Raw genomic sequence first — 27,123 nt, forward strand, 5'->3', positions numbered from 1 at the left:
TCATTTTTAACAGGTACCCTCTGGGTGATTTTTATGTAGGTGGTCCTGAGTTTTGTGTTGGAAAACTTTACAATTCCAACTTGTAGAAATCAGACACAATTTAAAGCATTCAGTAAAACTCATAAAAACCATCCTCCTACTGTGCTAGAGTCAAGGCATATAAAAAGTAAAATACATATCTAGTATGAGCAGAATATAAACATGCACGTGTGCACCCACACACACACCAATACCAACGTGAAGCCATGCTAAAGAGAGAAATATATCCTTTGTGTATGCCAGTTAGAGACTCAGAAGTAGGGAAAGAAAACTTGAAAGCGAGGGCTTCCTCTTGAGATTTTGTCTGTCTAGTTTGTAGTGTTAGGAACATGCCCTTCAAGCTGTGTACCCAGTGAGATAGAAATAGTTCCTTTTCTTTATGAGACATCTCCTTTCAAAATAATGAGCACCTCTGTGTGGTTTTCAGGGCCTTTAAAAAAGAGTCAGTAAACCTGGTTTCAACCCATTTGCTGATTCAGGATGCCTGGGGGTAATCAGACTGTGAATTTTAAAGCTGTAGTGGGGAAAACAGTCCATGGATAAAAATGGGAGCTGACTTTAGGAGCGTGAACTTTTATTTTCCTGAGACTGTGCAAAGAGTCAGTGTTTGTGTACAGAGACTCCTGTCTCTGAAGTTCCAGTTAATGACAATGCCAAGTGAGAACTTTCAGTTCCTGTGTGACAAGAGGTAACATCCATAGAAAGTTAGAAGTAATAGGAGGTTACTTTAATGACCCATCACACCTTCGTTCTTATTGCCAATGACCACATAAGGACCAGTACGGAGCACTAGCCTTTGCAACATTAACTCATTAAAACATCAAAATTATTTCCAGAATATCAGCCTTTGACATCATAAAATAGGACCTATAATGTTGGATTGACTATAAGATGATCTGAAAAAAATTAAAAAGGACAGGGTAACAATTTTGCTTTCTGGTAGTCGTTGTATAGGAAGGGGATAAATATGTGGAGGTGGATTCCCAACATAGCGTCTGATGAAAATGAATATGCTAAGGAGGTGGAGGCTGCTTCTTGGTCCCCCTGTGGGAGATAGAGGCTCTTCTTGCTCAGTTGTTACTGTTCTGTCTAATCCCAGGAACTGGTGTCCTCAGTGGTGTCCCCTCCTTTAGAATTAGGGTGGCAGGGTGTGGCCATATCCAGGCTGCTGCATTCTGCCAGCCATCACCTGTGAAGCCTCAGTTTTCTCCCGTCCCTCTGTTACTGGTGAGTGATCTACTTTCACACCCTGGTAATGCCAGGTGGAATGCCTACAGAGATCTGGTTCATGGTGTCATAGAGATCTCAGGTGATGACTGAAGAGTGTGCCACCTCTCTCTCAGTGGCAGCAGAAGGAAGTAGTGGATGAAGAGCCAGTGGAGAGATGGGAATCCTCGAGAAGAAAAATGAATGAGGAGGTAGAGGAGAAGATGAGGAAGGGAAGTTCAGATGAGAGATGGTGCACGAGAATAAAGTGGTGGAGGTGACGGAAGTTGGGGGGGAGGGGCTTGAGCCCTGAACGTGATCTCTTCAGGGACTTTGTTGAGTGTGGAGTTAGAGACCATGGATGCTCAAGTTGGCAGGGCCTTCACCTGAATCCCAAGTTGGGGTGAATGCAGTGGCACTTGGGTGAGGGCACAAGTTTCATCAACCAAAATATACCCGCCTTGTGGGACCTCGCCTTTTGAGCCAACCCCCACCTAACACTTAAGAGATCCAATGCAGATTTGCTAAGGTTTATACCAATTAGGGTTGAAAGAGTTCAGACATCCCAGGACAGGCTACAAGTTCAGGGTCTTCTTTTGGACAGACTCTTACTACAGAAACAAGGCAATCATTAAAGGTCAGATCTTCTGGACAGGTGTCATTTCTTTCCATTTGAAACATAGGATCAGCACCGTTTGCCCCCCTGTCCTTCATCTACAGGAGCAGGACATCACCTGTAGCTTCTTCACCTTCATCACTGCCTCAGACCACAGCCTCCCAGAGTCTGGCAAAACAATTGTTATTACTAATGGGGAACTGTAGCCCAGTTCATACAGGAGTAACTACCACTTGAAGGGAAATCAGACTACTTTCAGCATGGCAGTCCATGGAGATACTCAAGCTCTTTGGGTACTCGTGTGGTTAACGCCTGCCTTTGGAAATTGTTCTCGCCCAAGATTACTTGCCATCAGTTGTCGGACCTCTGTTTGGCCAACTGTGGTGTTGTGCATGTGCTGGTCTCTGTGCTCCATCAGTGCTGTCGTCGTCATTAATGTAGCTTTTGTGGACATGGCCATCATTTGTCTAAGCCAAGGAAATGATACTAAAGACAGCACTGCCTTCATCTCCACTGCTTGAATCTTTGTGTCAAGGCCTTCCCGCCTGCTTCTGATGTAGGTACTTAACAGTCATATTGGAAGAGGATCATTGTATCTTCAAGCCCCACAACCACAAGAACAATGAAAAGCTAGTTTCATGTTTAATGTCTGGAAAGTTTCTCATCTTCCAGTGGATAATGCCATGGCCCCAAGACCTGTGCTTGGCCATCAACACCTGAATTTTCATCTTTGACCAAGAGCCCATGTCACCCACCCTGCTGAGTATCTGGAAAAACAGGGACATAAACAGTGGAGAGCTGCTGAACTTGTATGAGGTAAAGGATAAAAGTAAGGGACCTCTAAATCTACCCAAATCCAAAACTTTCCAGTAGCTTTTTTGCTACTGATAAGTCTTCATGAAGGCCTGTGCCATGCTCTACCTTTTCTAGTCAGCCTTTTGGGTAATCTGTGTCCAGAGCACCAGCAACCCCATTTTTTGGTTTCTAGGTGACAGGGACCTTCAGAAGCACCTGTGGACTGAGGCTCCTTACCAACCACTGGAAACCTCTTCCACCTCCCTTCCTTTCATTGTCACATCAGGAACCATACCTGATGTCGGAGAGGTGATTAGGCTGGCAGGTGTGGCTCTATCCTCTCAACAAGGGTGAATAGGATGTCCTTTCTGGGAATCACATGTTCTTAGCCACAGTCAATGAGCCCATGCAGAGTGTGGCATGTTTCTAAGCCCCCTTTGGCCTACCTGATCATGACTAGGTGACCAAATGCTCTGTGAGATTCCAGGAGAGAAAAGACATATTCATTTGTAGACTTCATCTGCCTCCAACTCTTTCCAGCATCTCTCTTCTCCTTTCTGTGCCTCTCTCAACTTTTCTCTCCTCTTTCTGTTTTTAGTGACTTGAGGAACCAAAACCAGAAAGCAAAAAACTAGAAAGTAGACTTTCCAATTTGCTTCTCCTCTTGATCATACCTAGAAAGAGAGAGGGAGGTTGTCCAGTAAAATAGGCTGCCAGAGATCTCTGACCCTCTATTTTTATGCTCCCCCCACCCTGACTCCACAAGCTTTCTTTTACAAGTCCTAGAAAGTTCAAAAGAAGACAGACCAAGGATTGTGGGATTGAAGGACTGAGGTGGATGTGAGTCCATGGGACAGGGATTATTCATTGCCCTGTTACACACAGTATTCTTTTAGGCTACTCTTAGGCTATTATCATCACCACTACTCTTTCCCATGACACACACACAATCCTTTGTCCTTCCAGTGCCCAAATTTCCAAGAAACCTTGTAGATATTTCTTGAGCATTAGCCTGGAGGGGATGGAGAAGAATGTTACAGGAATGAGATTCTATTAGGAGCTAAAGTAAACTCTTAAATTAGTTCTTTAAAACCAAAATAACATAAATAAAAAGAGAGCACAACTCTGAGGAGTTTTTCTATACCTAATTTATTTGTGGGATAATGTGAGGGTTTTTACTATCAAGGGTTGAACAGATGATATACCGAGATGGGTAAATTGTTTTAGTTTGATAAAAGCATCTATAATAATATGTGAGGCAACAGTCATACATAATATTTTTGGTTCAGAAGCCTCTTCTTCTATGTTCACAAAAGGATTTAAGCAGTCTTTTCCATCTCCACGACCAATTTAGCCATCTTTATTCTTATCTAGTATCATTCAAGAACAGGTTGGAGATACCAAAAATAAATGCAATGCACTACTTTAGGTAGTGTTTGTTGTATTTAAAATTGTATGTAAAAAACACCGAAGCAATTGTAAAGGAATTCAGAACATAGTCAACTTTTCAGGCAGTTTTTTTTTTTTAGAAAGTTTACAGTTTCCACTTGTTTATCTGGTTTAACTCAAGGAAACATCCTTAGGAGCAAATGCAATTGATATATAATGTTTTCCCTTTTTCTGCTCCCTGTGAAGCAAAATTGACTAATGTTTTTGGAGGGAACCCATTAAAATTTGCATATAGACTTAATTCTGCTAAACTTGCAAAGATCAGAATTAGATGAAGGGAGAGAAGAATAGAACTTCATGGAAAGATGCATGACTAAGGTGGTAGCATTTAGACCAAGATTTTTAGGTTAAGATGCTGAATATATCTGTGAGGAAAGAAAAAAACATCTTACAGATTTATTACCTGCAGTTTCCAGACATCTAAGTATTTGAAAACTTTAAGCTATTACCTACTCGTTCATGTGCATACAAGTGCTACTCACCAAATATTTCTGACTCATGTCTGGGCATAAGGGTGGTTGAATTTTCCCATCACCTTTGCACTGATTGTGGTCATGCGACTTGTTTTGGTGGATGAATCTTGAGAAGCTCTATATGTCACGTCTGGGACAAAGCTGTAATGGCTAGTGCACAGTTTGTCAGAACCTCTTTATCTCTGCCATGGCAACCAGGACCAGGTGGGGAGGTTCTATTAGCTTTTGTCCTAGAGTAGAGAGACACAGCACATGTTTCTCCCCTCTCCTCCAATCCCTTAACCCACATGAATTTGTAACATGAATCAAAAACAAGCCGTTGTTATTTTGGGGCATTCAGATTTTGAAGTTGTATTGTTATTGCAACATAATCTAGCCTAGCATGATGAAAACATCTTTTAGATTTTTTCTACATGTTGGGTGTTTATGAATAATTGTGAGAATTGCACATCTTGATACAGACCATTGTTTTTTGATGTCTATTTTTTGCCTAGTTTTTTTCAGTTTATTAATTTATTTTGAGAGAGCACGAGCAAGAAGGGGCAGGGAGGGAGGGAGAGGGAGAGACAGAGAGAATCCCAAGCAGGCTCATTGCCATTAGCTCCAAGCCCAACACAGGGTTCGAACTCATGAATGGTGAGATCATGACCTCAACCAAAATCAAGAGTCAGACACTTAACCAACTGAGCCACCCAGGTGTCCCTTGCCTAATTCTTGATCCTATTGTTTGTGACAGGTAAACTGACTTCAAATATTTGGAAACTAGATACTATAAAAGTTTACATGATCACGTATAGATTTTCATGTGAATTTGTTATATTGTGTACACATTTATCTTGCATTTTCTTAGAATTCTGTGTCATATCCGTTGGCAACTGATTGGTCCATATCCATACTACATTACACACTGCTAAAAGAAAAAAGTACAACATATTACTACTCTGTATTCTTACGGTGCAAATTCTAGGAATACACATTTAGTGCAACTCAATCAACTTTAGCTGAAAAGATAATGAAGATGATGGCTGATGAAGAAGAGGATAGGGATTTCAAGGAGAGATAATGCTTCAGGAACATGCATGTTCACAGTTCACTGTAAAGCAATTCAGTTTGTACAAATAATTTACTGCCTATGTGTTCTGATATCTGAAAATCAGAATTTAGTTTCAAAGTTCATGGCTCACAACATGTGGTATATACATAAAATGGAATATTACTCGGCTAAAAAAAGAATGAAATCTTGCCGTTTGCAATGATATGGTTGGAGCTAGGGGGTATAATGCTAAGCAAAGTCAGTGAGTTAGAGAAAGACAAATACCATATGATTTCACTCATGTGGGATTTAAGAAACAAACAAGTAAGCCAAGGGGAAAAAGAGAGAGAGGCAAACCAAGAAACATACTCTTAACTGCAGAGAATACACTGATGGTTACCAAAGCGGGGGGTGAGTGGGGGGATTGGTAAAATAGGTGACAGGGATGAAGGAGGGCACTTGTGATGAGCACAGGGTGCTGTATGGAAGTGTTGAATGACTATATTGTACACGTGAAACTAATATCACACTGTTAAGTGAAATTTATATAAAAACTTAAAAAAAGTATATAGAAGTACAAAAGGATGAAATAAATAGGATTAGCAGAGGACATTGTGTTTCCAGGGGGACATGGTAAACTGACACATTTTAGATATTCATTATTAACTGGATGTCTTTCTCAGTGGGAATTCTTTGGGGAAGTATATTTCAGTCTTGGAGTAAAACCTTTCCCAACTCACAATGCATTGTCTTTCTTTTCTTACCATATGATTTTATTTCCATATCTCTGGCACAAGAAAACAGGTGAAAATGTTGAACTTCATGCTAGGTCAGAGGGTATTGGGAATAATGTTGATGCATATTTTCTGAGAAGATTTTGGTGATCAAGTGATCATTTTGGTGTTCCTCGTCTCATGAGCTTAACTTTTTTCATTATATTCCCTGAATAAGCGCCAACAGAATTGAATGCAGTACATATTTTAATACTCTATTGTTAGAATGCATTGACTCAATGAATTTTTTTGTGGAGGATAATTGTTTTGTGTTCCAGTTGTTCCCAGTTTCAATGATCATCTATGGTGATAACATTGATGAACAGCCCTGGAGTGAGATGTCAGTATTTGACGGTGGCTGTTTACAAACTCTGGTGTGATAACACCCTGTTGTCTAATTTCTTACCTTATTGATATTTTGGTGACATGTTTGCAGCAACATTTGTGATTGCAGATAACTCATCATTTCTCTTCTGGCTCATTATCATATGTTTGCATTTGGTTTGTCTGATTGCTGCAGGTGGAAACAATAGGTGATGCATACTGTGTTGCCGCAGGACTCCATAGGAAAAGCCTCTGCCACGCTAAGCCCATTGCTCTCATGGCCCTGAAGATGATGGAACTTTCAGAAGAGGTGCTGACACCTGATGGAAGACCAATTCAGGTAACCTTCTCTACAATGTGGTTTGAGTAGTAGCATGCCTTTAACTGAAGGGGACAAGAAATTCCCTTTTGAATTCTACTTACGTGTCCTACAGATTTAGACAAGTAAGGAGGATGAGGCTTAACTAGAAAAAACTCATAGAACACCAGGAAAAGAACAAATGGAATAAGATCCAAAATAGGAAAAGGTGTATGAAAGGCTAATCGCCATGGAGAAAACAAAGAGCTAAAGACTTAGAGGAAAGAAACACTCATTGTCAGTTACCAACTCACCACACCAAGCAAAGATGGTAGCGGGAATCAGGGTCTCAGACATAATCCTAAGAAGTAAGAAAATGGAGGACCTGAACACTTACTTTGGGTAATGTACAGGTGGGGGTTCCTTATAAAGCCTTAGCACTCAGGGTTACCTGTGCGTGTTTTAATTTATTTATTTTATTTTTTATTTTTTTATTTTTTATGTTCATTCATTTTGGAAAGACAGAGACAAAGCACAATCAGGGGTAGGATGGAGAGAGAGGGGAACACAGAATCTGAAGCAGGCTCCAGGCTCTGAGCTGTCAGCACAGAGCCCAACGTGGGGGCTCAAACTCACAAACCGCGAGATCATGACCTGAGCCGAAGTGGGATGCTCAACCGACTGAGCCACCCAGGCGCCCCCCACCCCGTACGTGTTTTTAATGTGGCACAGCTTGAAGGTTGGAGCCCAATAACTAAGAAAATTTAAAAATGGTAGAAAATGTAGCTCCTGGTATGTTGTACTCTTTTTGGTACTGATGGCTCTCTGCAGTCTAAGATTTACCTTTAAGAATGGACGAGGTCACCTACCTCTAGTCTTGCCAGTACCCAGTGGATCCCAGAAGTATTGTTATTGTGTCTTCTTAGAAACTAGAAATCATGTATTTGTAGAAGTAACCATGAAGGTAAGACAACCCTTTTATAACAGCTCACCAGCTATGAGTTTAAAATAAATAGAGAGAATGAAAGCCTTAAAATGTACATTCCTAATTCTGGAGTTAGGGCAAATTAGATATTATGAGTGTCCCTTATGACTAAAATTATTAAAATGCTGTGTTAAAAATATTTTTAAAATATTTAACACTCTTTAAGATTTCCGAAAACTATTAAGCACATCGCTGAACTATTAGGAAGGCAGCTATGCTCACCACTATACCACCAAAGCGCATCACCGAACTATTAGGAAAGAAAAAATGTGCCAATTATGTTGCATGTGTAGATTGACAAAACTTAAGTGGGGAATTTAAATTAATTGCTTGGTCATGAGAAGCAATAGTAGGAAACTAGGAAACATTACTTCTTTCTGGAGGGAGTCAACTTCAATCCCTCCTTCAAAGAATAGCCATACGTAAAGTACTCTGGGGACCGAGTGGCTAATACGAGAAACAAAATAAAACAACTCCTCACTGCCCCCCCCCCGCCAAAAAAAACCCCTAAACCCACAAATTTACACAAGAAATGAAAGTATTATGGGTAAGAACCAGTGGGAACAATAGATAAGAAAACAGTGAAGTGTTATCTGATAACAAAATTTTCAGAGAGAATCAAAATGACAATGTTTCATATAATTAAGGAAATAAAGAAGAAGCTTAAAAATGTGAGGCAGGAACAGTAGGTTTGAAAAAGAACCAGAGAACTTCTAAGTAATCAACATAATAATTAAGAAAAAAAATGGTCACTGGATGAATTTAAAAGCAGATTAGAGATAGCTGAAGGAAAATTTACTATACTGAAAGTTAGAACTGAAGAAGTTACCCATAATCAAGTCCAGAGAATTAAAAGATGGAAATATAAATAAGATAATGTAAAATATAAAATATGTGGGAGGAATGGAGGACAGAGTAGGAAAATAAATGTTCCATTGGGGTTCCACATGGAGTTACGGAGGGAATGCACAACAAGGAATTTTTTTTTTCTGGAACAGTAAAAGACATCAGTCAGTTCTCAGAGCCAGTAATCCTAAGGGATTCTACGAAGCCAAATCATAGGAATTCAAAACTGAACATGTCTTAATAATTCTGTAGTGTGTCGGAGAAAAGAGGGACTTGATACATGACGAAGGTGAAATTGATTTGTGGGGAAAGAATGGGCTATTCCATCAAAGGTTGGAGGACAACTGTTTATCCATGTGGACAAAAGTATTAAAACTGGACCTCTACTTCACGAAGCTGTACAGAATGTAATTCCACCTGGGTTGAATGTGAAGGGCCCCACTATAAGGTCTTAAATTTATAATTTGGGAGTTTTTAACTCAGCATAAGGAACATTTTTTTTTGTAAACTAGTCAAAACTTATCAAATCATACAGGAAAATAGGTGTAAATTTTTCTACACTGAAGTTAAAACCTTCCTGCTTATCAAATAACACCTAAAAAGAGTAAAAAGATAACCACAGACTAGGAGGGTTTTTTGCAACACATTTAACCATTAAAAGTATCTTTGGTTAACTTCATGAGTAACGGGATGACTATATATGGGTAACACCATCCTGTAGCATTTCTACCTACTAGTTTGTCACAACTTTGAAGCTCTGACACTATCACAGTTGGTGAGGATCTGGAGCAGGGGGAAGTCACACATAGCTGGTGGGAGTGCGCCGTCCCAAGTACGGTATATTCTGTGTGCTTTAGTTTGTGCCTTGCCTACCTCCCAGCAACATCGCCCCTAGACGCTTGCTCAGGGAAGAACGTGTTCAGGTGTAGCACAAGTCACAAGATTATTCACAGCAACACCTTGATAAGAGTTTCAAACTGGAAATAACTCAAATAACCATCTAATAGAAAGGGTTGCCTGTGAAAAAAAATGTATATGTACGTGTGTATGTGTAGACACACACACACACACACACACGCACACACCATACACTTGGGAAAATGAATGACTTAAGCTACTGACACCAACAAGTATGAATGTCAAAAACATAATCTTGAGCAAAAGAAGCAAGTCTGAAAAGAAGGCTGTAGTCTTATCCCACTTAATTAAGTCTCAAAACTGAGAAAGTGGGAAAAAAGATATAATTTGGAGGTATCTGCATTGATGGAAAAGGTGTAAAGGAAAAAAAGGAGGTGGTTACTACAAATTCAAGATGGTGCTTAGCTGCAAGGGAAAGGAAGAAGATGATGGGAAGAGAGAGGAGGCAGGAAGGAAAGTGCAGGTAGGATTGTAGTGCAGATTCACCCATTTTACTACTGTTCTCTGATGTTTACATATATGTTTACATTTGGCAGTTTTAAAAAGTGGAAAGAGAAAGGGTTTTCTCACCATTCTCATCAGCAATAAAAATAGGAAAGCATGGAGCATTCAAAAAACTAGTTTAAGTCCCCTCAGGACATAATTATCCAGTTATTCAAGTATAGGAATGGCACTTCTACCGCTGCCAGGAAAATACAGTGATGCTGTCTCAGATCTGCTTCAAACTGCAAATACACACAGTCCAGACTGAGTTCCTATAAGTTCTTAAATTTTCAAGACTACTAGCTGGGCAGCCTTATCACTTGGGATTGTTTTTCTATGTTGGATTTTCTTTTATAGGAGATACCATGTTTGTATTGATTCAGCCTTGTCAAAGCAAACTTAAATTATCCTAGAACAAAACCAGGGAATCCTGCGTTACGGTGTGCTCCTCCATATTTTTATCTGTGGTATGTAACATTACTCTGTCTTATGAATCAGATAGTCTTATTAAATCAGAAGAGGAAATGTCTATAAAGATTTAATAAGAATGCAGAAAGAATCATAAAACCACTTAAATCATAAAACCACTTAAATAATTTTAGCTTCATTACTTATTCATATTATTTGTGTGGTTTGAGATTGCTTTTGGCGTATTTATTTGACTTTGAATTGGCTTCTAAGTTGGTGCCATGGGAACCTTTCTAAACTTACTGAAAGAATCTTTTATTAAAAATGCTTGGGTGTGCAGTAGGGTTGATAGGTTTTCAGCTGATTGTTTACTTCAAACTATGTAAGTTTAGGATGCTTAAAATTTAAGCTATTAAGTTGCAATAATTGTTCAAAATAAAGTTCCCCCAAACGTCTCATATTTTGAAAAATAAATTGATAATGTTTACATGGTATTATAAGTCAGGTACCTCGCATTACAGGAAATAGGTACCTGAATTATCAGTTGTAATTGCATGCATGTGACTGGTAGTATCCTTGAATCATTAACTATAAAATTGGGTTGGTTTAAAAAAATTTTAAAGTAACAAAAGAATATAGTATTTCAGTTATTCAGTTCATAATACTCAAGCAAATTATTTTTTATAAATACTCTAATGAGACTGAGAGGCTTGTTCTATACTGTAGCTACAGAGCATTCACAAATATGGTCCATATTTGTGTCCATTTAAATTGGAAATATAATTCTAAAGTGACTTTATTTAAGCCTGCTTTCATAGAGGGAAGCAAACCATAAAAGACTCTTAACCATAGACAACAGATTGAGGGTTGATGGAGGGCGGTGGGTGGGGGATGGGCTAGATGGGTGATGGGCACTAAGGAGGGCACTTGTTGTGATGGGTACTGGGTGTTGTATGTACATGATGAATCACTAAATTCTCCTGAAACCAATGCTACACTATATATTAACTAATTAGAATTTAAATAAAAATTTGAAACAAACAAAAGGCTGCTTTTAAAATGAATGATTATAATCTTTAACGTTTTCTCAATATGGTGTTCATTCTCCTGGCTGAACTTGTAGAAGTGTCAGCATTATGCTTATTCCACTCCCCCCGTGCAGAGGAAATCTGATTTTTCTTACTTCTTCAACTTAACTCTTGAAGAAAAGTACTATCAAGTTTATATTCTTTGCCCTTTGTTTGAGCTACTATATTGTGACTTCACTAGAAAATTGTATGACTTCATGCTGTTCTTTAACCTTGTGACCCTAATCTTACCAAAGTATTTTGAACAGTTTCTAAGGCTGAAAGGCTTTTACTAATAATTTAACCACTGTTTGATTAAAATAACAAAATGTTTATTACTGCTTGTGCTTCATTCCTTAGAAATAAAAATGTGGGTAGGAAAGAGAAGCTGCCTTGATGGACTGGAGAATGTGATTATATAGATTTTAGAAAGACCAGTGGCATTTTCACGATTTCAGGCTTTTGAAGAAGATTGAGTCAGCGTGTCCAAATATCTAAGTTTTACTTCTGGACTTCAGTGTTTAAAAAATATTTGCATTGAATTTCATCATACAGGCACACAAATTCAAATTTGCTTCATTAGTTTTGACAACAGTGAATTTTATATAATGAGGGAATTATACAGAGATTGTGAAAGAGAGTTTAAAAAAAAACAATGTGTAATCATGTTGTAATACTAATGTGTTTAGTAATCTTAATTGCAAATCAGGGAAATGCCATGAATCTTTTCTAACTGCCTAGTCCAAAGGCAGGAATTTTAACATACAATTTACATATACTACAATTTTCATGTAATACATTAAATTGTAACTCATGTAAGCTTCGACTGAGTCTTCTAATGAGTTTACAGGATTTTTTGAGATTATGAAAGAATTATTCTCCAATTAATTGTTAAATACTTGTTATTTATAAATAATAAATGATGTTGCTACTTTAATACTTGGAGAGATTTGTTCCTTGCAAATATTGTAGTATTAAATTAACCCCATGAGATTACAGCCCAAGATTGTATTTAGGGAAAAGAGGAACTAATTATTTGGTAAATTGATTGTGATTCTTTGATAAGTGTTTATGTGTAAAATTCTAATTTTATTTTTTTCCCTGAAGTGTGTATTGTACTTACCAGAAATGTTCTATCTCTAGAACTTAAACCTAAGGACAAAAACCTAAGGGTTCAGAAGAACTACTTGGGCATTATGGGAACTCACTAAGATAGCCCAATTTATTCTCACCTCCTGTGTTTATCCAGTAGACAACGTTTGAAAGTACTTTTAATTTTTTAGGTAATGCAGATAGTTGCAGTTTTGGTAAATTACTGTTTTATTGTAGCAATAATATACAAAGTTACTATTACTGGTGAAATTTATGGCTAAATTTGTTTTCTAATACATTACTTTGTATAGTGAATTTATATGGTACTAGAAATGTGTTTCTGTGTCTTTAAAGAATATGTTTAGAGTATATTTTCACTGAGAGTTTACCAGTACAGGAGGTTACAATAGGTTCTCTTTTATACTTTGCTTCTGTTTAATTATTAGAACTTTAAAGTCTGTATATTCTCTTCAGCTCTTCTAACTCACTAATACTCCCCTCAACTGGTTATGAAAATCATTCATTAAACCCGCCCCCTTGATACTTCATGTTGTCAGAGCAGTTTGTAGTTTTTTTAAGTTTCCACTCATCTGACAAAACTTTTCATACTGTTTTTATTTCCTTGACGGTATCAGCCATCTTTAAAATCTTTGCTCCATAAATACCTTCTCTAGAGCCTCGTGGTCTATGACATTATCTGTGCTTTCACGCACTTTTTAGTCATGTTACTTATCTCCTGTGTAGCTAATTCTTGTTACTTTTTGTTTGTGTGCTGGAGATTGTGTATGAACAGTTACAGAATCATTTGAGAAGTGGAATGATGTTACCCTCCTGCAGGGAAATTTTTTGTGTTCTTCGGGTGGGAGGAATTGCTCGGGGCTCTAGCAATCAGGGTCACATGATTTAATGCCAGGCATCCTTCTCCATGGGGGCCAGTTACTGATTCACCTTATATTTTTGGTATCACCCTTATACTTGGGGTGTTGGCTCCTAGGGTCTCATCTTAAAAGTATGGAGGGTTTACCAAGGTGTCCCCCTTGGCCATCCTCAGACTTGGGTATTTGTCCCCGTAGTTCTGTAGGTACCGTTAGAGTCCCAAAAGCATTTCTCTAACCTCACTCCCTTCTGAAGTCAGAAGATGCCTGTAGCGGACAAGCACCCTCAGATTTAGTAATGACCTCTCACTGAGCTTCATCTTCGCCCCCTCCCCCGCCATCTTGGTGTCATATTCTTTTCATTGCCTTGTGAGCTGACCTGCAGAGGGGTATTCAGATTATATAACCTGCTCTTCCTAGAAATAGAAGTTCAAAGTCATGTACATTTTTTATAAGAGTTTTATTACTAATAATGATTCATCCTCACTAATCTACATTTGTGCCTATTTTCAACCCAAGTCACAGATGATACTATCTGTAAATAGAAAAGGCCAAAACATCTAACTGTGTTTAAACTAGCCACTGCAGAGTAACAATAAATATCTGTTGAAGCACTTCGCAGTGTGCCAGGCAGTCACCGATCCAAGGACTTGGCATGTGATAGCTCTACTGAGTCTTACAAACCTAGAAGGGCTCTATTGATATTATTTCAATTTTACAGTTGAAGACAAGAATAAGAAACATTCGTTAACCTGAGCTCCTAATTGCACTCTATAGGGCTTGTTAAATAGAAGTGTGGTAAATAACTTTCATATTGTCACAATTTTCTTACTGTGTGGTATCTGTTATCTGTTAAGTTAGACTTTTCATGGCTCTAGTCAAGAAAAGTTAAACTACTGTTAGGTGTCCTCTTTAAGAGAATGGAAATAAGTAATCTATTTAAGAATTATTCCATCCAAAATGATTAATTTTTTAAATTATGAAATGAGGGAGATGAGTTCCGTGAGGTGTGTGTGGGAGGGAATGGCTGTCATTTCATCCTTATTTTGAAAATCACAGTCACCAGCCAGATTGGGTGAATACTTAGCCACTTTACTTCCTTGTTTTTTCTCTGTTTATTGTCCCTTTGGTTATTGTGGATTGTGATGCAGAAGATGTATATTTTAAAATGTTTACATTTTTTCCTAAGATAGTCTTTGGATTTAAACATCGTGTCTTATATTCTAATTCATTATTTTTATGTTTTGAGCAAGAAATTTGTTTCAGTCATCGAATTGCACTTCTGGTACGATGCTGCAGTTCTGAGCTGTAACAGAGCACACTTACTGCCTTGCAATCCTTCTATAAAATGTTGGCATAATGAATTAATAGACCTTAATATTTATGCCTTGCGCATGTCAATGAGGTAGATTTCCCTTCCTGGTTTGCTTTAGCTTTTGTCTTTAATCATGACTGATTCTCATATAATATAGTTAGACTGATGATCACCTTTTTCATCTGTGGAAAAAATAGTTTGTCAGGCACACACTTCTGAAAGGGCTGGCCTTATTGAAGAGTTTTGTCATGATATTTGTCAAACAGATTTTCTAAGAAGTCCTTTCGTGAAAGTATTTGCATATTTTTGCTACATGCGAAAAATAGCAGTAATACGTGTGTGAAAGGAAAAACAAAGCCAAGCAACGACGGGAAAGTTAAATTGTTTGGGTGGAAGCTGTGCACATAAAATACAAAATTGCTTAGCCTGGTTTTGTGTACTGGTTTTTACACTTCCGCATTTTCACAAGAGAAATGCACTTTAGTGGAGACACACTTTAAATGTTTTATAAAGTTACGCTGTTAAATCATGTCACGATGGGGTAAACCCTCCTCAAGAAGATATAATCTGTTTCATTTATTTTAGCCTGTCTGAAAGAGGGTCCCTCCCAGGAGTGTTTGTACGATGTCCTAAGAGGAGGCTAGAGATTATATTAGTAAAGGTGCTCCTTTTCGTTTGATTCTTGCATCATGTGCGTTAGAGTGTGAAGCCTCCAAGCAGTTAGGTAGCTCATATTTTTATTTATCTGAGTTTTATGTAAAGAATAAGAATCTCTGTCTGCCAAGTCTTGCTCCTGAAAAGACATTAAGATGTGATTTTACCAACCTATTGTGAGGGCAGTTAGCCCATTATATTTTAGAATATGGTCTCTCTGGTGTTATTGACCAAGAAGGCTTTTCTTTTTTACTGCCAGTTTAACTTACTCTCTTGTAAAGTTAATTGTGACACGTGCATATGCCAAGGGCAGCAGCTTGAATCTTATAATACCACCACTGATGTGAAGATAGCCAGATGGAATAATATGTGAGAGAGGAATGTGCTCTCTGCTTGCTAACCGTACTGTTAGGATTTATGTTTTTGATTTGTCATGCTGTCTTGAAATCTGATATCTAGCGCCAAATAAAAATGTAAAAATCATTTCAAAGTAACTTTATTAGTTTTCCAAAATCACAAAATGTCAAATGACCTCTGAAAAATGACACACGGAAGAAAGTCACATCACCTGTAATTTACCAACCAACCATCACCACATATTAAATTGTGTCGTATATTAGGGCATCTGGGTGGCTCAGTTAGTTAAGTGTCCAACTTCGGCTCAGGTGTTGATCTCACGGTTTGTGAGTTCAAGCCCCACAACGGGCTCTGTGCTGACACCTCACAACCTGGAGCTTGCTTCAGATTCTGTGTCTCCCTCTATCTCTCTCACCCTTCCCCACTCAGATCTGTCTCTCTCTCTCAAAAATAAATGTTTAATAAATTTTTAAAAATAAATAGTGTTTTTTATTGAAGGCTTTTTTCCCTGTGAATATACAAAGACATAGAAATAGAATATACAGACTTGAAGAGTAGATTATTTTAAAAATTGAGAGGACTTCATTCAATAAAGTGAAATTGTGTGACACTGTGTACTGTAGATGTACCTAAATACATTGTGAGGGGCGCCTGGGTGGCTCGGTCGGTTAAGCGTCTGACTTCGGCTCAGGTCATGATCTCACGGTCCGTGGGTTCGAGCCCCGCATCGGGCTCTGTGCTGACAGCTCGGAGCCTGGAGCCTGTTTCAGATTCTGCATCTCCCTCTCTCTGTGACCCTCCCCCATTCATGCTCTGTCTCTCTCTGTCTCAAAAATAAATGAAGGTTAAAAAAAAATTTAAAAAAATAAATACACTGGTGAGACTTGGTAAGTCCTAGGAGGCATCTCTCATTGTTCTTAACTCACTTTGATTTTGCATTTGAGTTTTCAAGTCATAGAAAGGCAACTCTTTCTGGGTTGCAAATGTGGTAGGAATAATTCAGTGTCATGGGTGCTTTTAAAAGTCTGTTACCCTTTGTGTTGATGTCATGTCAGGCATATGGTAATTGTCTGGGTCACCACTATAATATTCCTTATTTGGAGTGTGGTTTCCTAGCAACTCTTGCTTTTTCCTAATGGCTGAATTGATTTCTGTATATTTGTAATGCTTCTCACAGCATCAGAAATTGTCACCCTGTGTGCAAATGTTACAAGATCAAATTTACATGTAGATTCGTCTCTAAGAAATTATTCTGCTTTCCCACTTGCCTTTAATATGCTCATTCAAAGGTTATACCAACCATAAAAAAATAAATTTCATAAAATCTGATGAATGCAGATCACGGTCTTTGGTGAAACATGGTAATTTTGATGACAGTATCCGAAATACATGCGAATAGTTCCTACTGTAAGGCCTGCTGAAGTTGAAGAAATGGACCAATTTTGATGGTCAGATGACCAGAGAATCAGTAGGTGGGTACAAATATTGGTCTGGACTCTGCTTTGAATGTCTCAGGGGACAAAAGACTTTCACTCTGGAGGCAGTTTGCAGTTTGCTGATTCTGGGTGATCCTTGCTGGAGTATTGCCAGGAGTGACTTTTATTCATGTGTTCAACAAATGGACTTTGAATATTTACCGTTTTCTAGACAGGTGGTTAGGCACTCAGGATGTAAGGGTAATTAAACCAGATGTGGCCTTGACCCTCCATGTTGGTCTGGAACCAACACCTATAAGTGACGAACTTAATTATCAAACGGAAAGAGAACAGTGGATTTTTCTCAGTACTGTTTCCATCTTTCTATCAAGTGAGAAATTTGCATTAGGCTTTTGAAAAGACTTGGCAAAGACTTTAAGTTCTTCTTGGAATACTCAAGATGTTGCTGTACATTCAGATCTTCATTATTTTGATGTCTTTGTAGATTTTGTCTGTATCTAGGAAAGTGGAGTTGAGAGACATTGCAAACCAGCTATGCACTGGGGTGGTTTGGTAGTTTATATAGCATCTCATTCAGTCTACACAGCAATCCTATGAAGGGTACAGATGTAGTTTTTATATATTTTAAAGATCAAGAAGTAAAACATCAGGGGTTAAAAAATAAGTGTAAGATCATGGAGAAAATGATATGTATATTGTACGTCTTCTGCATGTCAGACTTTGTGTCGCATGCTTTATACACTTTATGTCTTTTAATCTTGCTCACTCCTCAAAACCCTGCAGAGTAATTTTAATCTTATTATTTCTGTAATCTTATTTTACCTTTAAACAATTGGAGCTTCATAAGTTTACATAATTTGACCAAGATCATGTAGCTAGTCAGTTGCAGAACTAAATTTGAATACAGAAGCAAAAAAATCTTTGAACCTCTGTTATACCAAACTGGCCAGGACCTTGCCAGAATGTCCAGAATAGAATTCTATTACCCGAATATTTAATAAGAATTGCCTTTTACTGAGCACTTATTATGTGCCCAACATTATGCTAAAACTAAATTACGTGCATGCTCCCTTTTTCTCTCATCTGTCTGTCCATCTATACACACTCCTATGTACCTACACACATATATGTAATTTATTCACACGTATACATGTGTCTTATAGGCATGTCTTCATATTGGTGAAATATATACAGCTATTGAATGTTACCATGTAAGTCCTGCAGCAATCATGGACCATGAATAAGGTATTATCCTTATTTACAAATGAAAAAAACAGGACTCAGAGAGGTTAAGGGAGTTATTATCAAATAAGAGTAAGTAGGTAAGTAAGAGTGGATTCCTACTTGGAATTTAAATATGTATCACTTCAAAGTCTACTCTCTCTAACCATCTCCCTAACACTGCCTCCACAATATAACCAGAACGTATGATTTCTAATCTTAGGACTACGCTAATCACTTTAATCTTCCTTGAAAAAGAATGACTGCTTTTCTCTCTTCCTTAAGAAATGTTCGGATGTAGCAGCAGTGCAATGACTTGAAGGCATTCTAATTTGAGACGAACCCTAGTGGCTGTAACTGTGCACAAAGATGTGGAAATGAGGATAATTATGTCTGCATTTAATATAGAGAGTTGAAAATTGGTGGTTTTCTAAAATTTCACAATCTATGAAGGAAACGTTAAGTTGGGGATAATACTGAAATATAAACTTCTGCAATATTAGCTTCTTAGGAGAAATAGAAGATGTTACCTCTTCTTTGTGGCAATACAATAATCCCAAACTGGGAAAACAGAGATTTCAAACCACAACAGAGAATCCAAAAGAAAAATTGTTCTTTAAGACATATTGTTTTCCAGATGGTATCAGTTGATTCTTTTGTATATTAAGTTATCCAAGATCGCTTTTATATTTACAATAACCAAAGCCCTGATGGGAAGTAGGAAAACGTTGTAAAATAGTTTGATCACTCAGCCAGCAAGCATTTACTGAATCTCTCTCATGGACAAAACTACATAATTGAGTTGCATACCGAACTGTGGGAGTGCCAAATACTAATCTGCTTCTTTCTTGGCTCTTATTAGGTAATAATTCTGTCTACACAATACCACAACATCTGGTCACTTAAATCCATTCAGTCAAAAATGAAATCAGCCGCCCAGATTTTCATACTCTAGGATTCCATTCAACTTGTTTGCTTTAATTATTAGTTTATCTGAAAGCTGTGTCAAATAGTCAGTAGCCTATATTTAGTTATTTCAGCATGCTTGGCAAGCACCTTACCTAAGAAAAGGTACAGACATGGAAGAGAAAACCCAAGTCCTGCTTCTCACAGGCCCTCAGTCAAGTGTTTGCACACTTGTGTGGCGTTCTCTGTCTCCTGTTCTGTTTACCTTCCCCACCCCCAGCCCACCCTACCCCCCCTCATCCCCCTTCCTGCACTTCTCTGCCAGTTTCATAAAACTGCTTGTCATTTTCCTCTGGGCTACCTTAGATTTATTTACACAAAATAATATTGTTATGAATAATGCACATAAAGCAAAAAATTACTTAATGATACTTGTTCCCTTAGGAGAAGGAACTTTTTCTGCCTTTAACCCTGAAGTTTTAAATTTGTTGAAACTTTCCAAATAATGTGCATGAATTACTATATATAGTCATTTTTCTTTCTTTAAGTGTATTTATATATTTTGAGAGAGAGAGCATGCATAGGAGGAGCAGAGGAGAGAGAGAGAATACCAAGCAGGCTTCACATTGTCAGCGCAGAGCCTGATGTTGGGGCTTGAAATCACAAACTGCGAGATCATGACCTGAGCCAAAATCAAGAGAGGCTTAACTGACTGAGTAACCCAGGTGCCGCCTGCATGTATCAGTAGGAGTTATACAGGCAGTGCTATCATGGACTGTTATTATTTCCTTCTCTCTATAATTTAAAAAATATAAATACGTTTTTAAAAAAAGGTAACACAAACTTTCACCTATGTATTCAGTTCATAAGGAGTAATCAGCAGATAGTGCCTAAAACTGAACAGGGTCCAAAAAATTTATTGGCTAAAAATTATTAGGAACATCAAATCTTTTTGACAAAAATGGGCACTAAAGCATTTGTCCAGGAAAATGAGGGTTGGTAGAAGTAATAGTCATAAAACTACACTAGCAGAAATTAATATAAACAAATATGTGATTACTGAGTCACAAATCCTGACTATAAAAATTTAAATGGGAAAGAAATGATGCCATTTAAAATATTTTCAGAGGAACAAAACTAGGAATGTAAAATAATAGGATCAATTTAACTGTGTTATATAGAGAATAGATCAAGGAATTTACTTAATGGAAGTTCGGAAAATGATTCCTCATGATAAACTTCAGCATTGGTAGATTTCTGCATTCAATTGAATTCCTTTGCCTGGATCCAAATGTCTCAAACTATAACTCTTTTATTATAGTAATTATGTGATGTTCTAGACATGTATGCTCAATAAATTAAAATTTACCAAGTGGTGGGAGAAAGGAGAGAAGTTAGTTGTTATGACATTGATAGCTATCATATCTTTGCCTGTATGTATATCATTTCTTCTCTCTGATCCTTCATTGTACAAGTAATATGCTTTTATATTTGCCATATTTTTGCCATGCCATTTACCTGGTCACCAGTAGATACACCGAGTTCTGGAGTCTGTGTAAATTTATAGTGGTCTCCATTTCCTTTATTATATCTTCTCATGTTCTTATTTTTTCCCTAAATTTGCATATTCAGAATCACATCTTTTGGAAATTGCTATCCCAGTGCTAAATTTACCACTTAAGGCAGAAATTGTGCTACCAAAAATACAATGAAACTAAGTGGAACTTCATCATGCTGATACCGAGAATACATATTGTGACGTTATGATACAGTGTGATGTCTGCATTGTATGCGGTGGGGCATCCTGTGCTATACTGAAATCACTTTACTCTTTAGCTATGCTATTACAGCAAGCTATATCTAAACAGTATTGCCTATAATTTTTCTTTTCTTTTGCTATCTTTTTAACTCTAAATTGTGAAAATGCTTATCTTATTAAAAAGGCATGCCCTGGGAAGCAAGAGTAATACCATATTTTTAAAATATGTACTCTATTAGGAGTCTAAGCATAATAGAGCCTTTTGTCTTTACTGAGCTGGGCTAAAATGCCCTTCCTTTTTTTTTTCTTTTTCTTTTTCTCTTATAGTCTAGCTTAGCCAGAATAACCGGAGATGGTAATTATACAGAAACTTAGGAAATTCATTGTATTTAATTAATTTGTATTATAATTATTCGTAATTGTTAAGATTTTAAAAAATAGAAAATTTGGAGGACAGTTCTCTCATTCCACATACACTAAAACAGGTATAAAACATTAGGTAACTCAGCAATGGAATTTAACATTTGAGATTTACTGTGAAAGCTAATGAAGAAGATAAGGCCAGACAGAAGCGGGAGAAATAATTTTACAGTTTTTGTTTTTTCCCAGCAGCTGCTAATTATGATAGAAGAAATACCACTTGGAGTCTTTTTGAGGTTTTTATATAAAAGAAGTAGAAAACATTGCAAAAAGCTGTGTCAGGAAGTGCAATTATTTTTATCTCTTGTCATTTCTCTATTAATAGAATATTACCATTTTTACTGTTTAGTTCTTGTAAAAAACTATTTTCTCCCAATTCCTGAGTCTTCCTTCAGTGAGAGACTCTCATGATTTTGGGGGCAACTGTTCATGTAGAACTTGGTCAAAGTTGACAAGTAGATTTCTTCTTTTAACCTTCAGCTTTTCTGTTAGGGTGGGTCAGTTTTTAGCTTGCAAAAAGGGAAAACACCAGTATGTTAGTACCCTTCTGTATCCCCATGCCTCTTCCATCGCATCTCTAACAACATGTTTACTTTTGAAAATAAATATGAAAATATGAACGTTTTTAATATTTTTAATATTGTCATCTTCACTTGTGTCAAAGAAATTGATGATAGAAAAATTTTTATTTACACATTGCCTGAGTATCAAGTTATAAATACTATGAATTTATTTTAAGAAGCTATTCTAAAGAAAAATTTTGACATTAAAAAAATTTATGCTCGCGTGCATGATAATTGTACGTTAACCCGTTGTCCGTCAGCCATTTTGTATTCTCCCATTCCCAATGATATCACCATGACCTGCAAGCCTAATCCCTTCATAGATTTTCAGTCTTTTATTTGTCTTCTGGCTATTTGCCTTCTGTTTGCTGAAGGCACAAAGTAAGTGTCTTAAACACTAGAATTTTATTGTCTTACAGTTCTGTGGCTAGAAATCTCAGATCAAGGCATTGGCAGGGCCAGGAGGCCCCTCTGAAGGCACTAGGAAAGGGTCTGTCTGTAGTTCTTGATCTGGGGACAGCATAACTTCCAGTCTTCACTTGGTGCTCTCCTTGCGTGCATGTCTGTCTCTGTCCAGATTTCTCCTTTTTATAAGGGCATCAGACTTACTGGATTAGAGGACCCCACGCATACTCCATTATGACCTCATCTTAACCAGTTCCATGCACAATGATCCTATTTCCTGCATTAGGTTACATTCTGAGGTATTGGAACTTAGAATTTCAACATATGAATTTGGGGCAACACAATCCAATTCACAACACTTTATCTAGCCTAGATCCCATTGTCTCATATCTGACTCAACATTGTTCCTGACAGCCCTCTAGTTTTATTCTTGTTTATCTCCTGTCACACTGGACTACCTAAGTAGACCAGTCTGGGTCTGGAATTAATGAGCATTATTGGAGAACATGATGTAATCATGATAAATTATGTTACAAATGCATGGCTTTGAATGCAACTGGTCCCTAAATTCTCAGGGGTGTCATTTTACTATGGCAGTGACCATTGCTTAATGTTTTTCACTCTTTAAAAGGGTTTATCTCCTACCCTTGCTACTTCTATTCTCAACAGACTCTTACTTTCCAAAGAAATAAAATGATAGAAGGTATCAATATGAATGACTGCACCTTTTCTTCCACACCAGTCTCCTACATAGTCCTTTTTTCAAATGTTTTCTCCTTGGCCTCTTTTATCTCTCCTACTCAGCTGGTCCCCATGTGTCAACAAAACTTCTTCTGTTATTAATACGAAATTTTTCAGAGATTGGAGTCTTTCCTAACTCATTTTCCTCTCATTTTCCTTTTCTATCCATCCTTCTTGGCCAAACTTCACTCTTGTAAGTTCATCACTGACAATCAGATTCTCTTTAGTGACAATTAATTGCTTCTTCTTAAGGAAATCCATTACTTTTAGACCATGTCACTGTTGATATTTAATATTTCCTATCTTGCAAATCTTTATGTATATTATAGTCACCATTAATGGGTTCTGAAGTAAAATGTTTTGTTATGTAACAAATTTAAAATAATAAATTGTGGGATTTACCATTAAAAAGTTTATGTGTATTCCTGTGTATTATGAATTACACTGTAAGAACTTTCATATGTGGGATGGTGTCTTCATCTTTGTACATTATAGTGTAAGCAGTTTATGAATAATTTATTGAATTAAATTAAAACCGAAACACTAATGCAGAATATTCATTGTGACAAATATGGGAAATGATATCCTGGTATATACTTATTCTTTATTCATTTTTTCATACATCACTTTCCATCTAAACTATTTATCAAGATACTGCTGTGTGCTTGATACCAGATCCTCAATAGGTAGAGAAAATTGCAATTTACTGTATAATCTTATTCTATAAATAAGTCCATTATGATTGTATTTGGAGAGCATATATGACTTTATATTTTAAATTAAAAGGTTTATTTTTTGTAGACTTACATCTAATTGACTATATTTATGAACTTTTATAATTTTATCTTGAATATTTTAATAATTCTTTTGCACACCTCTCTTCTTCCTCCTCCCTTTTTTCTCTTATGTTTTATTCAAGTGTAATTAACACAGTGTTATATTAGTTTCAGGTATATAATATAATAAAAAGTTCTATACACTACTCAGTGTTCATCACAAGTGTACCCTTAACTCCCTTCACCTATTTCACCTATCCCCCACCCACCCTTCCCTCTGGAAACCATCATTTCTCTATAGTTCAGAGTCTGTTTTTTAGTTTGTCTTTTTTTCCCTTTGTTCATTTGTTTTGTTTTGATTTTTTAGTTTATTTATTTATTTTGAGAGTGACGGGGATAACACAAGTGAGGGAAGGGCAGAGAGAGAAGGAGAGAGAGAATCCCAAGCAGGCTCCACACTGTCAGCACAGAGCCCAATGTGGGGCTCATACTCAGGAGCCATGAGATCATGACCTGAGCCAAAATCAAGAGTCAGATGCTTAACCAACCGAGCCACCCAGGTGCCCCTGTTTTGTTTCTTAAATTCCACATATGAGTGAAATCATATGGTATTTGTCTTTATCTTATTTCACTTAGCAGAATACCCTCCAGGTTCATCCATGCTATTGCAAATGGCAAATGTTCATTCTTTTCTTCATGGCTGACTAATAATCCATACACACACACACACACACACACACACACACACACACACACACACATCATCTTCCTTATCTGTTCATCTCTTGAATGACACTTGGGTTGCTTCCATACCTTGGCTACTGTAAATAATGCTGCAGTAAACATAGGGGTGCATATGTCTTTTCAAAGTTTATTTTTTAAAATAAATCAGAAAATTTGTGTAATGTCTGCAAATGGTCTGTTAATAACCATAGCTCAGGACCTTGGGTTGTAACATCATACTACTCTTGTCAGTAGTCAGATACATTGGAAACTAGGTCCCTATGTCAAGTCTGAGGATGGAATCCCTAAAGGGCTAGGAAAATGATATATGGAAGTATTGAATCACTGTATCAAACACCTAAAACTAATGTAATACTGTATGTTAACTAACTAGACTTAAATAAACATTTTTAAAAAGAAAAGTGAGGAGTGCTTGGGTGGCTCAGTCATTTAAACATCCAAATCTTGATTTTGGCTCAGGTTATGATCTCACAGTTCATGAGTTTGAGCTGCACGTCTGACTTTGTGCTGACAACAGAAAGCCTGCTTAGGATTCTCTCTCTCTTTCTGTCTGCCTCTCCCCAGCTTTTGCTCTCTCTCTCTCTCTCTCTCTCTCTCTCACATACACACACACACACAGAATAAACTTAAAAAAATAAAATACAAATTTTAAATTTTTTAAAAAAGAAAAGTGATATAATCTAATGACCAGATGAGTGTCACTAACCAAAGGAGAATAAAACCTCATAATAGAGTTTCATAAACTTGGGTTAATTAAACTGATCATGTCCAATTCTAATGCACATACTTTTCTGCCCAAGCTGTCGAGACTCTAGAAATAGAGCAGATTCTTCCTTTTGATTTGTGTACATTTTAATGTCTTGAATCTAGAGGCTACTTCTTAAATTCACTGAAGTTACCAAAGATTGAATAATTAGCCCTTTCTTTTATTCACTATTATTAGAGTCATTATCCCTTTGCAGTAAAAAGTACAAAATGTACCAACGATTGGGCTATTCAAACATTTTCCAGGGCAACATTATCTTTTCAGGACAGTATCCTTAAAGAGGAGATGTGTGAATTAATATGCAGTGGCACATAGAGCGAATTACCCAGGCATCATCTTTTCATTTAAGGAGCATGCACATGATTGAATTTCAGAGTTAAAAATTAATCCTTAAAACTTAAACTTTAGAAGAATAATGGATTGTATTTTATAGCTGTCAACTTGATTGACAAGTGTGACCCATCAAGTATGTTTCTATTCTTGTAATTCAGGGACACTCCAGAAATATTTCCTAAGAGAACAGAAAGAAATATATGGAGGGGAAGAAAAAAAGAAAAGGAATAGCCTTTCTCATTAAGAACATACTCAAGATAAAATACAGACATTTTCTTACATACAATATGGTGCTAAAACCACTAGGCTGGAAAATGCCTTAGTTGTGTGGTGATTGGTATAAATCAAATACTTCATTCTTATGTAGCAGCCATTTATAGTACTGAATAATTCATTTAATTTTTGGTAGTGTCATTCTGCATTTTTATGCAATTGGAATTGGTACTTTATTTTGTAATTGCAGGAAAGGCTTATCTTTCCTGTATAAGAATTCAGAATTTTAGCTTTGTAATAGCTTATTGAAATATTCAATATTTTATTATGTTGTTATTGTGGTACCTTCAGTGCTCAGTCTTTACACGTGGCTGTGCTGTATTGGAGGTCATCTAAGCCCTGCGAGTAGATGTGGTTCTCATCTCCCACCTCCACAGTGAGACAGACAGACGGACGGCACTGCAGCCTTGGAGACTGTGTTCTGTGTGGCATTTTACAGCTTCACGACTTCTGTCCTGGTGTAAGAAAGACGGGAACTTCATTACCCTCTTTTTAAAATGAGATTTGGTTAACATACCATAACATTCACCTTTATAAACTGCACAGCTTGGTGGACTTTAGTATATTCAATTAGTATTCAAAATTGTTTGACCATCACTGTCTAATTCCAGAACATTTTCTACACTTCAGAAAGAAACACTGTACTCATTAGCAGTCACTTCCCTCTTCCCTTTCCTCTCCATGGCCTCTGACGACTTCCAATCTTTCTCTCTATAGATTGGCCTAATTTGGACATTTCATATACATGGAGTCATGTATATGATTCCAGTAAGT

Source organism: Felis catus, chromosome D1 (assembly GCF_018350175.1).
Source record: "Felis catus isolate Fca126 chromosome D1, F.catus_Fca126_mat1.0, whole genome shotgun sequence".
NCBI classification, from domain to species: Eukaryota; Metazoa; Chordata; class Mammalia; order Carnivora; family Felidae; genus Felis; species Felis catus.